The 22,865-nt window shown below is 44.8% G+C and overlaps 1 long non-coding RNA gene across 3 annotated transcripts in view; it reads left to right on the top strand.

The window, feature by feature from the left end:
- Positions 1-22,865, top strand: part of LOC307209626 — a 25,380-nt gene extending 2,515 nt beyond the window's left edge. For all 3 annotated transcript variants that reach the window (XR_013835649.1, XR_013835650.1, XR_013835651.1), the window contains one exon: positions 20,189-22,865. This is a non-coding gene — a long non-coding RNA (uncharacterized lncRNA). The remainder of the gene's footprint in view (positions 1-20,188) is intronic.

The raw sequence follows: 22,865 nt of genomic DNA, 5'->3' as shown, positions 1-22,865 counted from the left end.
ACAGGAGAAATGGAAAGGTTGAGAATCTCCACCCTCAAAGAGTTTTGGAGTCCCATTTGTAGGAAGCACCTTAACTGGTCTCCCCCCATAATACACCCCTCAAACATTTGAGAGTTAATGTGGTGGGCAATGGCTGGAAATGGGGAACAGAAGATCTAGCACAGCAGTCAGGTTTTTTAAAAAATAATAATAATCTCCTTTTCAGCAGAATCATGACATCTCAGTCTGCTGCTGTTTGCCCTGCAGCCCCTTTCATCTCTGCATCCTGGTGTCTTTTTCCTGATGGTTATCATAAGCACTGCAGAGTGATGGATGTTGAGAACTGCTGTAGCAGAGCACGGGAAAGGAAAACGCCAATCTTCAATAAAACAGCATTTTGTGGGAAGCATAATTAGAACCTACTTAGGAAACTTAAGAAACCTCTTTCCCCTGAGAGTCCGTTCCCCCTCCCCCGCCCAAGTTCCCCAGGGCTAGCTCTGAGCAAGTTGCACTGACAAATAAATGGTGCTGCACCCTGCCCTGTATAAGGAAAAAAGGGCTGCTTCTCCCAGAACCACCAGACATCACTACAAAGGCTGGCTGCTTGGCTCTAGGACGCAGATGTCTCTGGGAGCTGCTGGCATTTGTTTGTTCCAAAGCACGTTCCAAGTTGGAAAAAATAAAAAGCAGAAGAATTTCCAACCTAGACTGCCCTCCCCACCTCCCACCCTGAAGTGGAAAGTGGCAAATGGATCATTCTGACCTCCCAGGAGTGCCTCACCAGTATGGAGTGGTCCCAAGGCAGATGTTGGGTTGCTGAATTTAGCATGCCGCATGTAGTGATCTGGGGGCAGGGGATGCCTGGGCATTTCAGGCACTTCTGGTGGTGTGTGGCAATGCCCAACTAGAACTGCAGTCAGGGGCTGTCCAGTGGAGAAAGCTGGCACGCACCAGCCAAAGGCACAGCAAGAAAAGACGTCACAGGTATCCTATGCATTGCTGGGAGGCAAGGAATTATCTTTCTGCATGGTAGAACACTGGGGTAGCCAACATTCTGGGTTACTCCTCCCATCAGCCCAGGCCAACATGGTCAAGGATGCTCAGAGTTGTAGTCCACAGATCTGGAGCACACCATGTTTGCCACCACAGTATCATACCATGGAACCTCTGGGGGTAAGAAAGTACTCTGGGTAATAAGCCAATTTACTGCCCGGGAGCCCAGGCAGTTTCTCATATGCACAAGTCTAGTCTTCCAACAAGTCAGACTGACAACTGAGCAGTCTCCTGACATTTAAGGGTGGCTGGTGGGCAGGGCAGTGGCTGATTCTTCAGCCTCTTAGAGCAATTCTGGCACCCAGTTCCAAAGCGCTATAGGCATAGAGGACTGACCACTTTAGTGCCTTCCAGCTGGTAGGTAAGGAGTTCTTTTCCAGAACATGCGTGTGCAGATTTCCCAAAACAATTATCGGTAGGAAATTAGGGGGAAGCTTTGTCTAGACAGGCTGCATCTCTGAATTGCTCCTGGACAGAGCAGTATTTCCTTTGCCGCTTGCAAAAAAAGTTGTCTGGAGATGATTTTAGTTTCTTCCTTTAAAAAAAAACAAAAAACCTACAGCTTGCAAAATACGTTTGCAGCTTCAAAACTGAAAGGCTTGGAAAATTGGTTCTGTCCAAGGAAAGAAAAGGGAAAAAAAACTGCCCTCTGCCCTCCCCTTTTCCTTCAACATTTCTACGCCAGCACTTTCTTTTATTCCTCTTCAGAAGCACTCTGTTTAAAACAGCATACAAAGAATTTGTATGTGTTGCCGGTGAGTCACTGCGGTAATTTGTTAGGTCCTCTTTGCTCATTCTTTTTTTCTTGTACTTTATGGATTAAAGCTGAAGCAGTCAGGAAATGGTCAAAAATGTGCCTCTGAAACGGTAGACAGGTCAAACGTGACTTTGAGGTACATGAATGCTGGAAAAAGGCAGGAATTATACAAAGAATGGATTCAAAAACACTTGCAGGTTTTGTGTCTCAAAAACCCAGCAGCACTTAGCCTCTTGTGCAGACACGCTGCAAGGTTATGTTATCGAAGTTTATTTATTTATTTTTAATATGTGAGCAGGGAAACTAAACACTGGAGGTGGCCACCAGCTTGTTACAGAATAGCCCTCTTCGCACGTTATAGTAATCAAATGGAACAGCAGTCCACGTCTTCACTTCCACTGCAAATTGGGGTGGCCAATGTGGTGACCTCCAGATGTTTCAGACTACAATTCTCATCAGCATAGACAGTGGTCAGGGACGACAGGAGCTGCAGTCCACACTGGGAGGGTACCAGGTTGGTTACCCTGAGCCCATATTCATGGCTTGTGAAAGAGCCTACACATGGAGCTCATCAGGCAAGGCAGGGTTCCCAAATGCATGTACAGAACCTGGGCCTGCACAGTTGTACACACACAGGCTCTTTCACAAGTTACACTGAGTGTGTGTTGGGGGCACAGCATAGGCAGCAAATCTGATCCCATTCTCCCATTGTCTACAGAGTTGTTGCACATCACCCCAATCTGAACGGTGCAAGATTCCAGGGGTTCTAGGTGCTTACCTGGGGTTCATGTTTCCTTTGGAATGAGGGACAGTGGAGACTGTGGTATCTTTATGAAATATGGTTTATTTACACATATATTCAACCTCAGCCTACCATAGAGGGGTTCACAGCATCAACACCCCAAGAGGGTCTTACTTCACCCATAGCCACAGCCTTGGATTCAAGCAGAAATCAAGCATGTCTCTCTTTCTGGTTTCCACCTGCTTCTTTCCAGCTCCTAGCTTCTAGCTCACATCACTCAACTCTCCACTCTCAACTCTGCCTTTGTCCTTCTAACCACCTGCAAGTTGAAGTTTGTCTTCTCACACAAAGCCTCTTCCTTTGTTCCCCTTAATGGCCCGTCACCCAGGCTGTCATCTCACCAGGAAGCTAGCTTGGCTATTCCAAGAATTAGAAGGGTGCCCAGGCATTCAGTCTACCCAGCCCCAAATTGATAACCGAGTGTTAATGTGCTTCAATGTGTGTTAATCAGAAAGTAACAGGCAGTGTTAATGAACGTACGTATGGTGTGTGCCATATGCCTGCAGTGTGCACATGTGTTTCTGTCAGACAGTGCAACTTTGTTTTACTACATGCAAACACATATCTACTTTCCATGGCTCTTCATGGCTATATGGAAATATTTGATTACATCCACACCATTCAGCACTCTGTTCCTCTTTGACTGTCATGGCTTCCACCAAAGAATCCTGGGAACTGTAGATTGTTAAGGGTGATGAGACTCCTAACAACTCTCAACACCCTTAAACTACAGCTCCCAGAAATCTTGGGGGGAAGCCATGAGTGTCAAAGTGGCCTCAGAGTATTTTAAATGGATGATGTGGACACTGTGTGATATTTTAGATACTCGTATTGTCCAAAGTAAGTGGGGATCTTAATAGTGGACTCAGAAATGTTGCTTGTCATACTATTCTCCACAGCGATTCTATTATCTCTCTGTCTGCCACCTTTCTGATTATTTTTCCATGTTAGGCTTATAGTGTTTTCGTTACACATTTTGCCTGAATTGCTTTGTAATGTGAATTGAAAAACTATATAAGAATACTCATTCAAATTACAAGTCTCTCTGCCCTGCTTTTCATTCTCAAATTCATATAAATCAGAGGGCTCATGTGCCAATGTGGGAGAAGAAGGGGAGGAGGAGGGTGGATCATTTTAGGAGCCTCTTTGGAGCAGCAGACCTGTAAAATGTCCAGTGTCACACTGACAGATTTAATTATAAGAAAATGTACTGAAGTCTGGAGAACAGGATAATTTCTATGGGAGAAACTCAAGACTTTATAAGTCTTCAGAACGTAAGAGCTTTGCTGGATCAGGCAAAGGGCCAACCCACTCCATTCTCACAGTGGCTAACCAGTTGCCAATACTTCCATACTTCCACACAAGCCTTTCGTACTTTGGAGGTAAGGAGAGAGAGAGAGAGAGAGGACCTCCTTGGAATAACACTGTTGTTTTCATGGGGTGCTGCTGGGGATGAGACGTAGGCAAACTCCTGCAACTGCTCATCGCCAGGTTGCTTTGCAGTTTTTGTCCTTATGAATTTTTGCCTTGGATGCTATTACAGCAGACCCTTTGGGTCTTGATTAAATGCTGTGAGTACAAGTCAATTCTGATAGCATTGGCATGGTCTTCTCTTGGAGCAGGGTATAACGTGGCCCTCTATGCAGTCTGTTCTGCTGTTTAGGAATCTTAGCAGAAGACAGCCCTGGGCGGTTAAAGGATTCTTATAGACAATGAGGAAATAGCCTGCATTTCTAGTAATTCACCTACTGAAATCCCATAAAGATATTGTCCTTTTTAAGAGAACTTCACTCTTATGAAACTGCACAGAACAGGCAGCATATCACATGAGCCATCACTAACATTTTGCTCCAGCAACTCCCATTTTCATTCCGTCATCTATGTATGGTCATTATGGGAGAGGGGTGTCTTCTCTACTTCTTCCCATATTTAACAGTGTCAGCAGAGCCTGGGTAAGCCAGCACTCAGCAAAGCTCAGTTTTGCTTTGCCTACTGCCCATTAAAGGAAGTGTTTTGATTATCAGAATTATACATTTCCTCTTCTCCCTTTCCTCCTCTTTTTCTCCCACCCCCTTCTCCTGTCTTCTGAGCACAAAGTGATAGTGATGAGAGGAAAGAGCATTCTGGGGCGGCAGTGGAATGTGTATGTAGGGAACATGCCTCCATCAGTGGCGTTTTCATTTTTTAAAAAAAGGAATAGACTCCATTCACCATTCAAACCAAATTAGAACTTTGATCTAGAATTTTTGCTGTAGTCATGTCCGAATCCACAGGCCTCTTTTGAGCACAGCTAATTCTGGAGTGGGAACGTGAAGTAGAAGCAAAAAAAAAAAAAAAGCAACAAGGTAGTCAAAAGTCAAACAAGCTGATCCAATGCATTTTTGGACCCTCCTGGTCCTTCTTCTGGGAAATCTCAGATTGGTTTTGTAATGTAAAATATTTTTAAAATTGATTTTAGATTTCCCTAAAGTAGGACCGGTAAGGTCCGAAAAGCATTGGATCAATAAATATATCTTTCAACTATCCCACTGGATTTTTTTGCTTCTACTTCCAGTTCCTTTTTGGGATTCTCATTTTTGTTGCATTTTAGCTCCTACTGGAGAGGCCAAGCTAAAGGGGGATTATAATAGTGGGCAAATAATCAATCCCATACCTCCAACTACTCCAGTTTCTGAACTTTGCCCCTGGTAAAACACCCCCCCCCCTATTTGGGTCTTGTGGGGATATGTTGGAGAATGCCTTTTTCTTGACAATGTATACACATGTGCATGGTGGTTATTGGGGTTCAACCGCCTACCTGAGTCCCCTAGAAATTGAATCTCTAAAGGAAGGAGGGCAAATATATGTTGACTCTAGGGCACATACATGTAACTTGCAGGCACATGGTGTCAGCACACTGCTCCAACCTCTTTCATTCCCTTGTCTTAATTGCCTATCCAATTGCTGCTGAATTTGTCCATATTGTAGCTCTTCTGTGATGAGTATAATGAGATCCATTCTGAAATTAACTGTTCAACTAGACATTATATAAGGAAACTACTAATAGTCAATTTCCCTCTGCAGCAGGTAGAGGGAAAGTGGTGCGTAGGGGGTGTGAGGAGAAGGCAGCTCAGGCAACGATCTTGGTATGAGAACAGGAGCATGATTCCGAGTATTTTCACTTGTGAAATGTTGGAGGGTACATGCAGGAAGGGCCATAGAATGGTAGTAGAGGAGATGCTTTGTACACAAAAGGTCCCAGGTTCAATCCTTGGCATCTGTAGATAGGGCTGGGGAAGCTTCCCTGTCTGAAACCCTGGAGACCTGCTGCCAGTCAATGTGAACCATTCAACTGGCAGGTTGGAAGCCACTACCAGATCACAGCTTGATCTAAGGTGGGTCACAAGAGCAGCACCACTACCATACAGATATATATATATTTAAAAACAAAAAATATATATTTGGGTAAATGGTGGGCCCTTGGTCTGGAAAAAGTTGGAGACCATTGGTGTAGACAAGACTGAGTTAGATGGGTTAGTGGTCTGAGTGTGACATGGTATAGGGCAGGCTTCCTCAACCTCAGCGCTCCAGATGTTTTGAGACTACAATTTCCATCATCCCTGACCACTGGTCCTGCTAGCTTGGGATCATGGGAGTTGTAGGCCAAAAACATATGGAGGGCCGAGGTTGAGGACGCCTGGTATAGGGCCTCTCTCCTCTCCCCTCACCTCCCCCCCTCTCTCTCACACACAGTTATTATCAGTGTGTTCATTGTAATTAGCCGTCTCACCCAGTAAACCAACAACGGTGAGTTATAACATCACCAAGAGTGAACTATGACTTCATAATCCAGCTAAATTTGAGTAATTATTTGTGTTCCTGTAAATGCTTATGTTCTTGCATGTACTTACCACCAGCATTTTATGAACAGACTAATATAATAACAAAGCACTCTCTCTCTCTCTCTCTCTCTCTCTCTCTCTCTCTCTCTCTCTCGTGTGTGTGTGTGTACAAGTAGGATTGCCAGATTAAGATTTCAATTCTAAGAATACTCACAAGGGAGTAAATCCTAAAAACACAGTGGGGTGGGCTTTCATGCAAGCATGCATACAACTGTGCTTTAAATCTTCAAAACAAGAACCTTGGTGGAGAGCTTGGAGAACCAATCTGTTCTGCAGCCATTTTGAACAAAGAGCCATCTGCTGTGGTTATAGTCAAATGAATTTTGGTTTAAAATAAGGAAGGTATGCACAGCATCCTGAAGTGAACAAGTTGGATGTGCATAGGGGTCTCTTTCTCTCTCCTCCTTTTTTGCAGGGTTCCCAATTGTGCAGAGCAAGTCTGCATACATGCAAGTTGTGTGTACGGGGGATCTGTTCACAGAGATTACTAATAACAGAGATTACCAAGACAGGTTCAAAGTCCTTGTATTCATTTACAAAGACCTGAACAACTTGGGCCCAGGGTACCTTAGAGAGCACCTAAATCCTTATATCCCAGTTTGATCACTGAGATAATCCACAGAGTGTTGCTGGTTGTCCCCTGAGTTGGTGAGGCTCATTGGACGTCATCATGAAACAGAGCCTTTAGTGTGATTAGCCCCATCTTGTGGAATGCTCTGCCAACAGAGATTCAGCAGGTACCTTCTGTTTCAACCTTTAAATGTCTGTTGAAAGCTCTTCTATGCTGCCAGACTTATGCAGGCAATTTAGAAAACAACTTTCTCTATTAGTTAGTTGATGGCTACTTTTTAAAATGTTTTTATTATATCTTCCTACATGCCTAAAATTGTCCAGGGTCTATTAGTGCAGCTCCCACTGGAGGATTTCTAGTGCTGCATCACATTATTGGATTTATATGAAGTCATGATGAGGGAGTGGTGCAAAAGAGAAGGCTGGTTTTAAAATGGTGGTTTTAAAATGCTGGGGCAGGCAAGATGGGCAAGCAATGTGAGCAGAGGCAGCAGCCCCTAGTATATGTATTATTATAAACTGCTTTGAATTTTAAAAATGGTTAATAAGGTTGCCATATTTTGAAGATCAAAAAAGAAGGGACATTTGCCAACTTCTACTTTTAACTATGCGGGTTGCGGGTGGCGCTGTGGGTTAAACCACAGAGCCTAGGACTTGCTGATCCGAAGGTCGGCGGTTCAAATCCTCGCGATGGGGTAAGTTCCCATTGCTCAGTCCCTGCTCCTGCCAGCCTAGTAGTTGTTTGAAAGCACCTCAAAGTGCAAGTAGATAAATAGGTACCACTCCGGCGGGAAGGTAAATGGCGTTTCTGTGAGCTGCTCTGGTTCGCCAGAAGCGGCTTAGTCATGCTGGCCACATGATCCGGAAGCTGTACGCCGGCTCTCTCAGCCAATAAAGCGAGATGAGCGCCGCAACCCCCGAGACGGCCACGACTGGACCTAATGGTCAGGGGTCCCTTTACCTTTAGTTTTAACTATGTATCGCTATGATGACTCTACCCATGAAAAAGAAGACGTGTCCTGGAAAAAGAAGACCTATCAATAAATAAACATGTGGAGGTTCTGAGCAGAGGCAGTGGGTACAATCCTGGCCCTACTTCATATGCTTCGATTTACACAATTGTCAGGCATATAAAAAGAAGGGGAAGTATTTGATGGGGAGCTGCCCTCCCAAATAGTGGAGAGTGCTGGTGGTCTCCCTTCATATCAAGGCTTGGCACACATAATCTTTCCATATGCAGGAAACAAAGAGTCATGGACTTTATCACCCTTTCAAATGTCACTCCAGGGACTTCCCCTTTGCATTCCCTTCTCTTTTCTTCAAATGCTTTGCAACAGATGGACGTCGCCAGTAAAAAGAGACCAGTCTCCTCTAACGGGCCTAGTGACGTGACTGTGTCTCCCTTGGGAAGGAATCCTGCAGACCATTTCCTCTGTCCTAGGAATGTAATGTGTAAACAGATCAAGAGGTGTCACTCCCAGACCTACCAGTTCACATGCCCCAGAAGTGAAACTCTTTCTGCTATTGCTGTCTTGTTCGGCTTTTGGCTTATTTATTTTTTATTTATTTTTTGCTGAGTTGCATGGCAATTACATCCCAGCAAACACTGGGTGCCCTGTGTGGAACACAAGGCCAGCCCTACCATTAGGCAGAGTGAGGTGGCCACCTCAGGCAGCTTATTAAAGGACAGGACATTGCTCATTATTGAACATTTTTGCATTGTTGCTGTTAGTAAGGGGTGTCTCAGGTGCCAAAGTAAAATAGCTAGTACTCTGGCTCCCATCATCCCTGACCATTGGCCATGCTGGCTGGGGCTGATAGTAGTTGGAGTCCAACAAGAAGTAGAGGGCACCAGGTTCCCCATCCCTGCAATACGTTCAAAACTGGCTCATTATTATTATTATTTTGTCTTAAAGCAGCAATTCCTAGAAAACAGCCTTTTTACCAGCATCTTCTGCTGACTGAAGTGGGCTGAAACAGTTAAGAAAAGATTAAGAGCATTGGGGTATTTCTGAAAGTATGGAAAGGGAGAACGAGCAGCAAACTGGGAAGCTGAAAGATGTGGTGTAAAGCTAGGTGGGAAAGACTGAGAAGGAGGGAAGAAAATTTATGTGGGATGGGGAGACTCTAGAATATGGAAAAGGTTGAGATGAGACAAAGGCCTGGGAAGATGATGCAGGAAGGAGCTGTCTGTGTCACGGAGAGCACATTTTGTTCTGAGCTGTGCTATCTGCTGGAAATCTATATTGCTCTCGGGAACAAACTTCATTGCTCGTGGGGGTGGGGGACCTTGGCTTTTCCAGAACCAGCAGCTGATCCTCTCCTGTGCTGCCCCCATTTGCATTGCAGAATATAACTAAGGGCAGTTTCAGAGAAGCACAAACAGGATTTTCTAAGGGCTGAAACTACGTTACCAACAAAGGTGTGTACTTAAACCCAACTGCAGCTCCTTGTGGGGTTGTCCAGGAGGGGTTGATTTGCAACATAAACACAGCAGGACATGGGAGGTACTTGACCATTTCCCCACAGCTGCTTTCCTGATGCTGCAACCAGCACCACCATCCAGCCCATTCTTCATTCCCATGGCTTCCCGGTGGCTCGCAAACATGAGCTTTGAATTCTATGTGGGACTAAGCAGCTTGTGGGGTAGGAGCTGCAATAGGGAAAGGGGAAAGCACCTTCTCTCCCTTTGACTTCTGCACTCCAAAACACCTGCTCCCAACTTTTCTAACAAAAGTGGTCATCAGGGTTTCCTTACACAAATTTGCATGTAATTTTCAATTTCACCTTATGAGAAAAGAGCTGCCCTCCCACATGAATGAGACCAACATTGTGCTATGTCGTTTTTTGTCCTTTTTACCAGTGGCTCTTTGCTACCTTCTTGAGTAGCCCAGTTGCCCTGACACAGCTGAAATGTACTACCTTGAACCAGACCCCTTGCATTTCCTCTAGCCCTGTGAAGAACAATAGGTGTGGACAATGAGCTCATAAATGAGGGTACATGACCCAACACAAAAGAGCCATTGTCTATAAGCTCTTTCCAATTGCTCTTTCGCCACCACGTGCCCATTTTCCTTTTGAGTGCTTCCAGGTGGGTGTTTTATTGTGGGATCAATGGTCCTCATGCATGCACGTTTTTCCTCGGTGTCCACATAAATATGTTGGCCCATATGTTATCCTCATTTAATCAAGATTTATTTATTTTTACAAAAGCATTTACATACCACCATATCATAAAACATCATAATGGTGTACATCGATACAACACATTTTTAAAAGAAATGCAAACATTTCCCCAATACAATTTTCTAGGGTTTTTTTTTTGAAGCTGTTGCCAATTTCCCTGTGTGGTGTTTTTTTAAAGATATATGAACAGCCTGTTTGTAATATTAAACCCCTGCCTGGAAGCATCCTTTAATCTGCTTCTGAAAGCAAGAGGAAGAAGAGCAGCTGTGACTCAGCACTGACTCTGTTCCAAGCATAAGCATTCTCGAGGTTTGTGCAATGTTGTTCTGGAATGAAATGGACAGCGTCTGGGCCCAAGCCTCCTGGCAGCTCAAGGCCACATCACACTTTATGGCCCAGATGTGTTTCAGTGGGCTCACTCTGTGTTATCTAGTGGATGCCAGAAGTCTGAAGGGGAGGCATGCGCCCATAAGCATGCTGAGCCATTCACTGGAGAGCACCAAGTAACTGCATCTCCTGAAATAAACTGATGTAGATTGCCATCCCTCTGGGCAAAGAACTTTCGTGTTCTGTGCAGGCCTTGCCCAAAGTTGATACCATCCCATACCTTCCAACATTTCTCCGATGAAAATAGGGACATCCTATTTAATAATAATTATAATTATACGCCAGGGGATGCAGGTGGCGCTGTGGGTTAAAGCCTCAGCGCCTAGGGCTTGCCGATCGAAAGGTCGGCGGTTCGAATCCCTGCGGCGGGGTGCGCTCCCGCTGCTCGGTCCCAGCGCCTGCCAACCTAGCAGTTCGAAAGCACCTCCGGGTGCAAGTAGATAAATAGGGACCGCTTACCAGCGGGAAGGTAAACGGCGTTTCCGTGTGCGGCTCTGGCTCGCCAGAGCAGCGATGTCACGCTGGCCACGTGACCCGGAAGTGTCTCCGGACAGCGCTGGCCCCTGGCCTCTTAAGTGAGATGGGCGCACAACCCCAGAGTCTGTCAAGACTGGCCCGTACGGGCAGGGGTACCTTTACCTTTACCTTTATAATTATACGCCACCCATTTGACTGGGTTTCCCTAGTCACTCTGGGCAGCTTCCAACATATATTAAAACATAATAAAACATTAAACATTTTTTTAAAAAACTTCCCTATACAGGGAAGCCATCTGAGCTTTCAGATGGTTCAGGGTCAGATAACTCCATACTGTCCAAAATAGGGAGGTCCTACTATAACCTGCAATATTTCTCCAATGAAAATAGGGACATCCTAAGGAAAAGTGGGACATTCCAGGATCAAATCAGAAACCGGGACAACATCCCTGGAAAATAGACACTTGGAGCGCCTGCCATCCCAGTACCAAGCAACAATCCTGACTCATGCTATTATTCCTCTTGCACTCACAGTTTTCAGAAATGTGTAGAAATATGCACAGTCATGAAAGCCACTTGGTTTATGCCACATCTGCATACCAGTTTATATATGTGTGTGTGTAAGCAGAGGCACCATCTTCTCAAGTTGTTTGAGGGCGTATGATGCGATTTCCTGATGTTATGTGTGTGATGTTACAATGAGCCAGGGAGCAGAGCCAAACACCCTCTGAACACTGAGGAGGCAAGTCCCTTCAAAAACAAACAAAAAGAAGAAAGCCACTAGGGGCCATAACTGCTGCGGCTCTTAGGAGCTGGCGGGTATCTATGTAGCCATCACAGAAACTGATACAGTGGTACCTCGGGTTAAGTACTTAATTCGTTCCGGAGGTTCGTACTTAACCTGAAACTGTTCTTAACCTGAAGCACCACTTTAGCTAATGGGGCCTCCTGCTGCTGCCGCGCCACCAGTGTACGATTTCTGTTCTTATCCTGAAGCAAAGTTCTTAACCTGAAGCACTATTTCTGGGTTAGCGGAGTCTGTAACCTGAAGCGTATGTAACCCGAGGTACCACTGTACTGCTTTAGTATTGGACTTCTGTATATGGTGATGTATTTAACAAATTAAAATTAGAAAGCTTATAGTTGAATTCCAACACTCCATTACAGGGGGGTGGGTTAACGCTTAACGGCTGTCACCAAGATTTCATCTCTTCCTCACCCTTTATATCCATGCTAAACAATGAACGCCATCCTCTAAAATGGAAAATAGAGACATGAAAGTTTAATGATTAGAATTTGCATTTTGTAGTTTAAATCCACAGCTGCAAATTGAAAATTGGGATGTGGATTTCTCTCAGGGTTTTTGTCTTAAAGCACATATACAATACATGTTTGAATGCCATGTGTGCAAAGATTACCAAATGCATTAAGACTCTTCTTTAATGGGGAAAAAAAATCACACTTGCAAATGTCCCTTTTGTTCGTTATGGGATACCTTTTTTGTATCATTGCTATATAAATGAAAATTTCTTAAAGAGCATTGGAAAAAAAAAACCCACACATAAGAACTATATGCATTTTAAATAACCATGAAGATAACTGCACAATCACAAACCTGAATCATTCATCGTGCGCCTTGTTGTATCCTTGATATATTTACACATGTTCATGTATTCCATGAACATCATGTACAAATTCACTTTATTTGGCCCTGATTTGGCCATATAGTTCAAAAACCGCAGAGGATGAGGTACCTTTGATCCTTTACTGGGAGAATCCAGCTTTCAAGCACGGAGCCAGAACAAAATGTCTGGTCCCTGAAGGGGAGAGGGAACATGAGAGAGCAGAGGAAGACAGCACCAAACGTTTCCTAACCACAACTTCCAAAACGCCTGAATTCCACCAACCCTCTTCTCTAAGGCCCTGAAAACCTGTGCTTTGTTCTTGGCATTATGATTTATCCCGGCCAAGGGAGGAGAAGCAGCAGCAGCAGCTTGTGAGACCCAGCGCTGCATCCCCCTGAGCCCCTTGGCTGAGCCCCAACATGGGAGATCTGGACTGCTCAGCTCTAGGAATCTTCCATTTTGACCATAAAAGGGCAGGCATTTCGCAGCCCCTGCCGGGAGGATGGGAAAGGAAAAGGCAGAGCTATTTATAGGCAAAGTGGGGGCCTGGGCTTGAACTCAGGGTTAATCAGCCTGTGACTATGGGACTAGATTGGGATCTCGCTTTGTTTTCTCATCAGTGTTTGATTTGAAAACCAAAGCCTTAGGGTAAAGGAGCACTGATAAACAGTGCTCTCTGCCCTTCTATTTCCCTCTACTCCCCAAACCCCCACCCCACACTTTGTAGGGTGGCTTCACATGGTACGTTTTGTACTTGGGTGTCGTCATGAGAGTACAGAAGACACGTGGACCCCATCAAGCCTCTGTGTGAAATCCAGAAAGTGGCCCCTTTAAAAGATTTGAGTGTGGGGTCCCATTACTTTCCTGGTTCTTGCTACTGAGTCTTTCACTTAATAATAATTATCCATTCACATGCCTCTCATACTTGGCGGGATACACGCCTCATTATTTTTTGCTCGTGGGTCTGTGCCCAAGTACAAAAATGTAATGTGTGAAGCCAGCCCCAAGCCCCAAAGAGCAGAGGTCTGAAGGATGCTCATTGAGTGTAGTTGAGCACGAAACAATGTACAATCTCCAGGCAATGGAATTCACTTCCACAAGAGGCAATGAAAGCTGCCAATTCAGATGGTGTGGCAAATATTCCCTCTTCTGCACCCATTTTTGCTGCTTCCAGAGACATTGGTACAGGCCTTATAGCTGATTTTCTTTACCCTGATGCAGCACAATTAAATTTGTTACAATGGGAATAAAGAGCATCTTTCTGTTTTTGCGACAAGCCAGACTTGCATTTTAGACTGGTATATTACTAGTCTTCATTCCTCACCTTGAACTGATATCTCTATGTCTCCTGTTATAAAAAGAAAGCCTTAAATTGGCATAATTTAATTCATCTTTATAAAGGAACATGGGTGGCACTGTGGTCTAAACCACAGAGCCTAGGGCTTGCCAATCAGAAGGTTGGTGGTTCGAATCCCTGCAACGGGCTGAGCTCCCATTGCTCAGTCCCTGCTCCTGCCAACCTAGCAGTTTGAAAGCACGTCAAAGTGCAAGTAGATAAATAGGTACCGCTCCGGCGGGAAGGTAAACAGTGTTTCCGTGTGCTGCTCTGGTTCACCAAAAGTGGCTTAGCCTTGCTGGCCACATGACCCAGAAGCTGTCTGCGGACAAACACCGGCTCCCTCAGCCAGTAAATGAGATGAGCGCCGCAACACCAGAGTCGTCCGCGACTGGACTTAATGGTCAGGGGTCCCTTTACCTGAACCTTTAATTCATCTTTAAAGATTAGTTAAACAAGTTGTGTTCACAGTGAGTGCCATTTTTAACATTGATACTTTTAGTATGCTCAGATATGGACCAGACACATTATTGTATAAGTCAGATAATGTGTCTGGGTAACTTCTATCCAGATACACTTTTTAAAAAATAGCAGTTGTTTGTATTTGATGTAGTTTTATTAGATGTTGCTAAAACTATTTTGCTTTGATGGTAGTAGTCTATGTTTACTCAAAATTATTGCAGAAGTCGCAATGGATGTATTTCAGTATTTGATCTGTCATTTCCTTTTATGTAGTTGGATACTTTGTGGAATGTAGTCTTGTTTTTCTTTGACAATTGAGAAAGTTTAGGGGAAAAAATATCTTATTCAAAAGGAAAATTGGGTATAAATTCCCTTCCTTGAAGCATCTCTCACTCTGACTTTTGGGAAGTATGTATCAACTTTTGCTTGTTGATCCTGGTAATTATGGTTTAATTAGGGGTGGGTTTTTTAAAGCTCTTCTTTAATAACCAATATTTTAGATTTGTAATCTTAACTTCCATTTTATAATATTGTTAACCTTGTTTATATTCTTTTCTGCAATGCTTAAGTTCTACTAAGTAAAGGAAAGGTATTGGCTATGTGCCTAAAGACTCATCTTTGGAGCCTAAATTTTCTATGTGCTGATAGAAAGGGTGACCAATTATCCCATGTAACGTGGCAGTTGTTGCAGAGGCAAATGAGATAAAAAAAACCTTAATTGTCAGGCTCTCTGCTACATAGAAACCAGGCTTGGATTTCCCATCAGAACAGAGCAAAAATGGCCATGGTGGCTATATAAGAGGGTGATACAAATTCATGGAGAAGTCTACTCTGATGGTTATGTTTAATAATAATAATAATAATATAATAATAATATCTTTATTGTCTTTATTGTTCTGCCTCCACTGTTGGAAACAGTAGCCTTTGAATACCAGTTGCTGGAAACTGTGGGAGTGGAGAGTGCTGCTGCCCTCTGGTCCTGCTTTTGGGCTTCCCAAAGATCTCTGAATGACCACTGGAAGAAGGACTAGATGAGACACTGGCCTGATCCAGTAGCCTCTTCCTATGTTACCACCAGCTGCCTTTGGCATCAGCTGTAGACCACAACAGCTATGTTTGCATGTCACAGTAAGCCACAGGTTACCATATATGAGCAGATTGCATCTCCTTCATTCCACCCTGCCAAAGCTGGGAAGAAACAAACCATGCTCCTTAGCTTAGCATTATATCTGAACTAGGGATTGTGGTTTGGCTCGCTCCCAATATAGGCCTGTTTCTGTACCTTTCAAAATAGCTCTCTCTCTTCACTGGGCAGGCTGCTGTTGCAGCAGCAACTCTGCAAGCTCACCAGGCAGGCAGGCTTTCACCCAGACCCAAGGCTCTTTTGTGCAGGCACCACTAATGGGAAAAAGCAAGAGGGGGCCACAGAAACAATTCCAGACTCTGTACTGTCTTCAGTCTTCTCATAGCATCCTGGGATAGCTGAAAGGTTAGACACACTGACATGCCTAGAGGGATCTCACTCATTTTCCCATCCAGCACGAGGGGTTGGGATTATTTCCCAGAGGATTCTCCCCCTCTTCCCCCACATGCACTGCAGGCTGCTCAGCTGGTCGGCATTCCATGAGAGTTCCTGGACAACCCATCCCCGGCTTCAGCCTCCCAAAGGGCAGAAGCAGTAGCTGAGAACTTGACTTGGGCCTGGGAGAGAGCGAGAGAATGTGGAGCTCTTGTTTTTCCAGAGAGACTCATGGGTCACGTTCATGGCTGGGTTTGTGGGTTAGGCAGGACAGGATGTGATAGGATCAGGGCCCAAGCATCACTTCTCTGGGCCCGGCACAACCTTGTGTCACAGACTGCCTCCCTCCCATCTCTCACATAAACATCTACTTTGAACAAAATGGGAGGATTGATTGGTGTCCTTTAGCTTCTTTAGCTCCCTTTGCTCCTTACATTTCCGGCCACTTGATTTGTATTTATAACCAGATGTGGCACCAGGCTGTAGGTATTCATTACACATAAGCAACAAACACCATTTCAATACTGCTCCCAATCCTTGGGACTAGTTGTTCTCTGAACTTGTATACATTTTGTGCTCTCTAAATCCTATTTGCAGCAATGGCTCCTTCTGTTCCTGGGAGCTCGATGTCCCTGAATGTTATGGTGCTTGTCCTTCCTCTCTGCCAAGAATACTTTTAGGGGCCTTAGTAAACAATAGCAGCAGCCACCGCCACAGCAGCAGTGGCTCTCACTTTCTCTAGAATCAAAGGTCCCTCACGATTATGATGTTTGTAGCTCTTTCTGCTGCAAGTCTCCTGCTGCTCCTGGTTGGCTCTTTCTCCCTCCATATAGGTCCTGCATCTGCTTCTCAACTCACTTTTCCTTGTGGTGCCATCCACCACTGGCGCACTGACCCCAGAGGGTTGTCCGTGAGGGAATGAGACCCTCGGACTGACACTCCTGCCCTGCACAGGGAACTCTGCCACTTGTTGTTTAGTCATTTAGTCGTGTCCGACTCTTCGTGACCCCATGGACCAGAGCACGCTAGGCACTCCTGTCTTCCACTGCCTCCCACAGCTTGGTCAAACTCATGTTCATAGCTTTAAGAACACTGTCCAGCCATCTCGTCCTCTGTCGTCCCCTTCTCCTTGTGCCCTTCATCTTTCCCAGCATCAGGGTCTTTTCCAGGGAGTCTTCTCTTCTCATGAGGTGGCCAAAGTATTCGAGCCTCGGCTTCAGGATCTGTCCTTCCAGTGTGCACTCAGGGCTGATTTCCTTCAGAATGGAGAGGTTTGATCTTCTTGCATTCCATGGGACTCTCAAGAGTCTCCTCCAGCACCATAATTCAAAAGCATCAATTCTTCGGTGATCAGCCTTCTTTATAGTCCAGCTCTCACTTCCATACATCACTACTGGGAAAACCATAGCTTTAACTATACACTGCCACTTGTAGTTCAGTGTTATAGGAAATGCCAACAGGAACTAGAGACCTCTGGGAGTTGTAGTTACTGCACAAGTGGGTCTCTTACTAAGGAAGGTACATGGCCCTTAATTGCTCACACCACAAGTCCTAGAGTTTCTTGCTGTGGTGCTCGTGTCCTGCTCGTGGGCTTCACATAGGCATCTGAGTGGCTGTTGTAGGAACAAGATGCTGGAGCCACTCTGGATTTCCAGGCCTGGAAAAAAGGTGTCCTTCTCCAACACTCCACCCACCTCACCCCTCTCCATCGCTTGGCCTCAGATAGCATGGGGTGCCATTTACAAGGAACCCAATTCAGTGGAATTTTGTACTCCAGCTGTGGGAAATTTTAGAAGTGGCAAATCTGGCACACACATAGGGTGGCCGTTTGTGCATCATTATACATATTCTATCTATAATCTATCATCTATCTATCTATCTATCTATCTATCTATCTATCTATCATCTATCATCTATCTATCATCTATCATCTATCTATTATCTATCTATCTATCTATCTCTCTCTCTATCATCTATCTCTCTCTCTATCTCTCTATCTAAGCAGTCCTGTACTTGGCCTTTTGATGCATTTCCCCCCCAAAACCAGCTTTGATCAAAGTTGAAAAAAACAACCTGGCTGCATTTTAACATGTAAACGGCCAAAGATGGACAACAGGTACATCTAAAAGGTATTGATTGGTTCATGTTAGGGATGGGAAATAAATTCAGTTCAGTTCACATTTAAAGCTGAATCTGTTCAATTTGCACTTACTGAAGTAATACAAGAGCTAAAACACAGCCAGCTTTTGCAATTCAATCTCCTCCGAATTTTGCAGTGTTGTTTTACAACCAAACAATGCTTATTGAAATGCATATATTAGGGGAAAGTGTGCACAAAATTGGATATATTAGTGAGAAATGACATACAAAAATACATTATATGGGAAGAAAGTGCTTGCAGAAATGTGTACATAAGTTAAAAATGCATACAGAAATGTGTTTATTAGGAGAAATTCCCATGAACATGCTGGGAAAAAAATTGTGAGGGTTTTTTTAAATGCAAGTTGCTGCAGATATGTGAAGAACTAATTTATGATTTGAAAAATAAGAAACCCAGAGAAGTGAAATTGACATCTCTAGCCCATGTCTACTTGTTTCAAAGTGATGGGGCTGTGCCTGCCTCTTGTGTTATTAGCGTTGGCGTCATTTAGCAAGCGCTTCAGAGGAGTAACATTGCATAGATCAATTCCTCTTTTCTATTAAAGCATTTTCGTTACAAGACAGTTTTTTCTCCAAGGGGCCGTGTGCACTAGAAGAAGCTCTTCTGATAAAACAGCCATCACTGCCCAAAGACATTACAACTCATAATGCATTTCGGTCTGCATTATTAACAAATCTTGCATTTTAGTTTGGACGACGTTATACCTCTTTGCATAGCCCCTGGGATGGCCACCCCACCATACCCACACCCCTGTACCTGACCTTGAATCACCTTAAGCATATGCAATAGGGTGCAGTTTTCTCAGGTGAATGCAATATACGCGATACAGAACAGATTAGTTGACCGCATGCATAAGAAAAACGAGTTATGGGGGCTGGGGAGAGGATGCAAAGCAAGGCTAATTATTCAGTGAAATGTAATTGTTCGTATACATGGAAGATGTGCATGAATAGTATCGACACGTGCAAATGAAAAATCCTGTGGACTTGACTACGTTGTATGTTAAAGAGGTGGCTGATTCTGCACCTATTGGATGCAGTAGAGGCTTTTATAACTGTATCATGGCTGGAAAGCAGGTTTATCAGCCATCACAGCTAAATGCTACCTCCATGTTCAGAGACAATATATGACTTTATACCAGATACTGGGGCAAACAACAAGAAACATTGTTCAGCCTCTAAGCTTCACAGGGACATCGGGTTCAGCTTTGTGGGAGGCAAAGGGAGTGCTAAACCAGATGGACTCTTGAGCTAAGCTTGTGTCCTCTAACCAGTTTTCTGCAGAAGGTCCAAGGCTAGTTTCGTACACTATAGCACACAGTAGGGAGAGAATGGCAGCATCTTGCCCTGAGCATGAATTAGTTCTGCTCTCCCACTTACGAGGCAAGTGTGGGTTTGGGTTGGAGCTGTTTGTCCCCAGCTACCATGGGTAGCTAATGTGGTGCAGCGGTTAGAGTGTCGGACGAGGAGGTAGGGGATCAGGGTTCAACTCACTCAGCCAGGAAGCTGGCTGGGTGACCTTGGGCCAGTCACCTTCCCTCAGCTTGGCCTACCTCAGAGGGTTGTTGAGAGGATAAAACGGGAAAGTGCAGAAAAGATGGGATATGAATGTAATAGTAATATTTAAAAAATGAATCTTAAGAGATAGGGTTGGTTTTGCATGGTTCATCATGTTCAGCTCCTTTATACGTTGAAAGTAGCGGGGTCTTATAAGAAGAGGTGAAAGGTGTTGTGAATGGAGGGAGTCAAGCACTTATCACAGAAGTGAGATTGTCATTTCCTGCGTGGGATTGTTGAGGCTTCCCATTGTTGTACCTCGCTGTACGATACCTGAAAAATACTTGCTTCTCCCATGACTGGTGGGGAATTAGTACATGATATCTCCAGTAGGTCACGTCCAGACAAGGGAATTCAGAGTTGGATATGCCTTTGACCCTTTTGATGTAGCTCTTGGGATCACTGGCTGATACCTGTTCTTTTCTGCATTTCTTACAGGATTGGCTACTGGGGGAAGCAGTCACACGTCTGAGGATTGGATGCCTTGCAAAGGACAATGGACAGCCAATCTTGAGGAACAGTCGCAGGTGGCAAGCTAGCTCAGGACGCTAGTCCATAGCAAGACTGTGACTGGTGCCAGTCCATCAAAATCTAGTTTCAGCCAATTTTGCTTCTCTTTTAAAATGAGCGTGAGGTCACGATATCATTGTGAGTGTAATGATGGTAATGATGTTATTGGTCCAATATGTTACACTGCTCAACCCTGCCATAAACAATCCTAGGAAATGTAGCTTGCTGATGACCGGTTCCTGGCTACGTTAGGTTTCTCACAGACAGAACTATAGTTCCTACAGTTCCCTGGGGAGGTGGACTGGCCTCTGAGCCAGCTGAGTGTAGATACACACTGGCTACAGTCCAACACAGAACTAGGCATGCCTAAGCCCATTCTAATCAATTATCTAAAGTATGCTTAACCAAGCTTTGGTTTATGGCTGGCATGGGTTAGGGTGGAGGCATGGTTCAAAGGTTTGGAAGATGAAAAGAAACACTAGATGTCACCTTCCACAAATGACTGTGGTTTTTTTGCTTTTCATTTTATGTTTGCAGAGATTTATCATTTTTGGAAACTATTTGGGCAATGACGTCTTGTCCTTTCGTTCTCCCTGTCCCTTTGACTCATTGTGGCTCATTCCCAAACTTGGCTATAACTTTCGGTTCCCAACCCAAATCTATTCTCTGTCTGGATATAATGTTGTGTTTGGCAGGGTTTCTGAAACACAGATTTTACAGATCGGGGAGTTTTTGGTGAGTTTTTCAGACGATCTCAAGACTTGGTAAGCCAGTCTCTCCTACCTTTCCTCCAGCTATGGAATCAGAGCTACAAAAGAAAGAAAAAATGCTCAGATCCTTTTCAGAAGCCAAGCAAAGATGCAGATGTGGCACATATTGAATGGTCACCGGTAATTTCAGAGAAGGTCAATGCATCAGCATATACAGGAGTGTGTATTCCGGTGTGAAATTCAGGCATCTAGAAAGCTCATAGGACCCTTGATGAAAGGTGTTTTGCTTGCATGTTATGTTGAGATGATTCGTAGCATGAGGAAATGAGTGCCTTGCTTCTCGAAGGGTGATTAGGACCCTGCTCTCCCTCCCTCTGCTGGCGTTAGCGACAGAACCTTCCTTTCTCTATCACACAGCACACACCTCTCCCTGTACTGTGTCTGCCTGGTGAAGGAGGAGGAGAGGGGTGGTGGGGATAATTTCTGAGGGCTGTGCTTAGAGCTGAGGGGAAGGAGAGGCTGCCAAGGAGCCGGATGGAGCTGCAGCCCCTGGAGCTGCCATCTGCTTCTTGTCAGGTTGTTGTGAAGTGCTTGTTCCTGGCTGCCTGGTGACTGAGGCTGCTGGACTGCAGCAGAAGGATGTGGTTATGACAGATGCTCTGTTCTCCATACTTTGTGCCTAGTCAGGATCACACAGGATGTTTGCTTTTGCCTGGGAAAGTCACCGTTTGGTGTCTTGCTCACCTCCTTCCCCAGCGTGAGCTTTCCAAATGGTCATCTCCACTGGGAGGTATGGAGACCGCACTGTCGTCCTTCGCTCATGGGAGAAGACTCCCCTCGGTGGAAATCCCTGTGCTTCCTCAAGGTGTAACGCAGCTGGGGACCCATTTTCTCCTTTACAACAGGGGTGGGCAGTCTGTGGCACTCCAGGTGTTGTCTGACTCCAACTCCAGGCAGGATGGCCAATAATCAGATACTAGAGTTGGAGTCCAACAACATCGTGGGGAGGGGGCGGCACAGGTTCCCCGTCCCTGCTCTGCAGCAAGGCACGTTACTGCTTCTCTGGTGATGCATAAAGGTTCTTCCAATGTCCATTAATTCCTTGCCACTTGAGTCCTTCTCAGATTGCATCAGTAGCAGGTGGCTTAGTGGGATGAGGGGCTGTTGCTTACCTGGCTGCCCAATGTGGAGGTTGTTGCTGGTAGCCAAGAGGCAGTGGGGTGGTCAGCACAGTGCAAGCACAGTGGCAGAACCATCCCGACACTCCTGATTCTTCATCCACACCAACCTCTTTTCTGCCTCCCCACTCCCCCTAAACCCTTTGGTTACCAGCAGTGACCTCCATGTTGGGAAGCCAGGTAAGCAATGCCACTCCACTCCACCAGCTGCTACTGATGCTACTGGGTTGCATGTGGTTCAGTTCCGTGAAGGGGATGTTGCGGAAGGTGTTACGGTGGTTGACAAAGCCTTAGGAGCGATCCAGATCCTTCCCCTGGAGTCTCCTGCTTCCTGCTGGCACTGCAGCCAGATGGATTGCTGCAGGAGAATGCCAGAGCTTTCCCATAGACAAAAATGCAAAGGCTTTCAACACTGTCTCTGCTAAGTCTTAGCTCATCCTGTAGTCAGTCAGAAATCAGAATGAGCAGGTTAATTTTAGAATTTAATGATTTTACCAAGGTTATCACACATCTAATCTCCTGTTATTCCATTCTTGGGCAAAGTGGATCATAGCCCCCTAAGGATCCTACTACAAACAAGAATGAAAGACAGAATTATCTCTTTTGGATCAAAGGCTGATTACAGAGACTGATTTATCTTATGAGAAAAAGTGAAGCTAAGTATAATGGAACTGTAATGAAATTGGAATGAATAAATATGTAATGTTTTTAAAGTGA

Source organism: Podarcis cretensis (assembly GCF_951804945.1).
Source record: "Podarcis cretensis genome assembly, chromosome: 2".
In the NCBI taxonomy this organism is placed as follows: domain Eukaryota; kingdom Metazoa; phylum Chordata; class Lepidosauria; order Squamata; family Lacertidae; genus Podarcis; species Podarcis cretensis.
This window is presented reverse-complemented; position numbering and strand designations above follow the sequence as displayed.